The 3,258-nt window shown below is 41.0% G+C and overlaps 1 protein-coding gene and 1 long non-coding RNA gene across 4 annotated transcripts in view; one reads left to right on the top strand and one right to left on the bottom strand.

Annotated features, from left to right (window-relative positions):
* The window catches only part of Gpc5 (glypican 5), a 1,353,471-nt gene that overhangs the window by 1,053,085 nt on the left and 297,128 nt on the right, over positions 1–3,258 (bottom strand). The gene's annotated exons all lie outside the window — the stretch shown is intronic.
* The window catches only part of LOC110309400, a 14,682-nt gene that overhangs the window by 1,366 nt on the left and 10,058 nt on the right, over positions 1–3,258 (top strand). The window lies entirely within an intron of this gene.

The following is a 3,258-nucleotide window of genomic DNA, read 5'->3' as shown; positions in this document are numbered from 1 at the left end:
ATGCTGATCATGGGATGGATCTCTGGATATGGCAGTCTCTAGATGGTCACTATGCCCCTCCTTAGAATTGGGAACAGAACACCCATGGAAGGAGTTACAGAGACAAAGTTTGGAGCTGTGAAGAAAGGATGGGCAAGTGCATTATTATAGACCCCTAAATGGACACTGTGAACAATGCTTTGGGGAACATCAACAGAACATGAAAATGTTAGAGTATTTGTGATGTTCCTTGAAATAAGTCAATGGTCCACCCAAACAAACTATGAGAGTTCTAACTTATTAAGTAGAGCTTCATAGTTTTCTTCAAATTTCAGTTCTTATGGGGACGGAAGGAGGAAGAAGAGGAGGAGGAGGAAAAGGAAAAAAAAAGAACCCTACTAGATATTAAGCCTGTATATGCATAGTCACATCAAAGACCTATCCTAATTTTATTGTAGATCCACATCAACTACTGGACACTATTTCTCTCATTTCAGGACCACAGGTGTTCAGTGCCAGCATAGTTACCTGTGACGAATAAGATGTCCTCATGCAATGGCTTGAAGTCTCCCATGAGTGTAGAGAAAATAAAAAATGGTTCCTTTTGGAAAAGACATTTTTTTTTTAATATTAGTTTCAGGTGGAGCAAATTGCTTTCCAACGCAGCAAACTCTTCCTGTGTTTGTTTATAAGCCTTCTTTTCTCTGGGAATGCTTTATCAGTTCTCAGTGGGATACATGATCCCCAAAGGTTAAAAAGCAGGAGCCTAAACTTTTGCCATATGTTTGTTGTGCCTTCTGGCTTTAGGTGTTTCCTGTGGGGCTGGGGTTTGACCCCCTGCAGGCCCCCATCCTCATTACTCATGTAGGTCTTGACTTTAGCCTGGTTGTCACTTTGTTCCCTCGGTGCCCGCTCTAGCCTCACCTCTGGCACCCTATCCAAAGCTCTGCTGTGGCCTGGCTTGCCCTGGAAGCACTTATGCTGTGGCACCACTTACTAAGCACTGTTTCAAATTAAACAAAAGTTTTCTCACTCAAGGGAGCATGACCTTCATTTTACTAAATTAAACTTTCGGGTAATAAATAATAAGCCACCTCACAGGACTTACTTCCTTTTAGGAAACAGATTGTAAAGTGCTCTCTTTATTATTAGAAGAGATAGTAAATTCCCAGTTCCCTTTTCTCTGACCTGTGTATATGTTCATCCGCAGAATATTTACATTGCCAATTCATCATTCAGCCAAGTGTATCACAAGATGGATTTAACACTTAAAAAAAAAAATCATATACAGCCAGTGTGCTATGTAGGATTATTTATTTAATTAACTAATAAAGTATTACACTAGGGGTTCAGTAATTATAAACTCATGTATTCTAAGTAACTGACCCACTTAGTGTGAATCTATTCTATTTATCTTGATAATAAACATAATAAGATTTATTAAGTGAGTATGCGTATTATTTTCTCCACATCTAATTGATATAGGCGTATGTACGTATTGGCTGGATAGATATGACTTTAGTTAACAATGGCATTCTCAAACATCAAATGTACACCATGTTCAAATTATTCCATTCCTACATGGGCACCAAAATCTGCAGGATACTAAATATCTTATTTGTTTGTTAATCATCTAGGATAGTCTCTCTCACCCAAACAAACAGGGTACATATAACCAATCTCTTCATCATGTGTTCTGCATTGAGAAACTTGGGTAATTGGAAAGCGTGCTGGCGAACAGATGGGACCCTGGTGTTGAGGCTGTGTCTTAATTTATTGTCCTGGGGTTTTCCTAATTACCCACTTAATTGGCACAGCCACACCACTTTGAAATAATAATGTACAGCTAATTATCACTGACTTAAGCTGCTTAATCGCTTACTCTTACCAGCTAACTTCAAGAAATCAGGCCGGGAACAGGAAGTGCCACGGGGAAAATCGCTCTGCCTGGGATGCTTAGACAACTATGTGGGTCCAGCATCCCTTGGAGCTGTGCTGATTTGGTTTCCGACCAAAGGAGAAAATGGTGACAACTTTCCAGCTGATTAAAGGAAGGGTCACCTTTCTTTCCTTCCATGGCAATGGAGAACCCTGTAACCAGTTCATATCAAACTTCCAGGGTTCAGTTAGCTCAGCTTTTTGGTAATAGACTGAGCCCATGCAAGTACATCTCCAAAAACGAAATAAAATCCCACTCCACAGCCTAATTCTGTTCTTTCCCATAGACAGATTTACACAGCCCATAAAGAACCTTAGCACAATTGTTACATAGAGATATATTTAATAAGCAAATTGTTCTCTGTCAGACGTTAGAACAGAGAAAGCACATAAATGTATCAGGAGAGGATTTGTTGTTGTTTTTAATGAATATAGAAGAGAAAGGACAGGGGAGAAAATTGATTATAATTTTGGACTATGAAGTATAGTTATTTAAAAGTTGGTGCTCCCTTAATTTGTATTTGTTCTGTATTTATCCTGGATGCTTTTTACAACTTCAGACATCTTTAGATCAGATTCCCTAGACCCAAGGCCTGGGACCAGAAATGGATATGGACAGGGGGTAAGAGAAATGATGTTCTATGAGAAAAAGATTGATAGTAGCAGAGGCAGAGGTGGAGGATGAAGGAGTTTAAATGGAAATGTGGTCTTTAGGTAGAGGGCATAGTGAGGGTGCAGAGGGCATAGTGAGGGTGCAGAGGGCATAGTGAGGGTGCAGAGGGCATAGTGAGAGTGCAGAGGGCATAGTGAGGGTGCAGAGGGCATAGTGAGGGTGCAGAGGGCCTAGTGAGAGTGCACAGGGCATAGTGAGGGTGCAGAGGGCATAGTGAGAGTACAAAGGGCATAGTGAGAATATAGAACATATTTCAGCAGATGTTATTTTCCATCTGCATACAGAGTTAAACCTGTCATACCACATGGCTTGTTGGTCTGGCATTGCCCATCAGCAGCTACAATCAAGTGAGGCTAGGAAATGTCTACCCACTCATTCACTTACCCAACAACAATTACCACCCATTCACTTGCCCAGGAATCATTTCCTGCAGTGAATATGGCTGAACTGTGTAACCTGTTTGGTACAATAGAAATACGTCTGGTTAACTGTGATGGTTTGTATATCCTTGGACCAGGGAGTGGCACCATCTGAAGGTGTGGCCTTGTTGAAATAGGTGTGACCTGGTTGGAATGGGTGTGTCCCTGTGGATGTGGGTATAAGATCCTCACCCTAGTTGTCTGGAAGTCAGTCTTCCACTAGCTGCCTTTAGATGAAGACATAGAACT

Source organism: Mus caroli, chromosome 14 (assembly GCF_900094665.2).
Source record: "Mus caroli chromosome 14, CAROLI_EIJ_v1.1, whole genome shotgun sequence".
Classification (NCBI taxonomy): domain Eukaryota; kingdom Metazoa; phylum Chordata; class Mammalia; order Rodentia; family Muridae; genus Mus; species Mus caroli.
The sequence above is the reverse complement of the archived record's forward strand: the minus strand, read 5'-3'. Positions and strand labels throughout refer to the sequence as shown.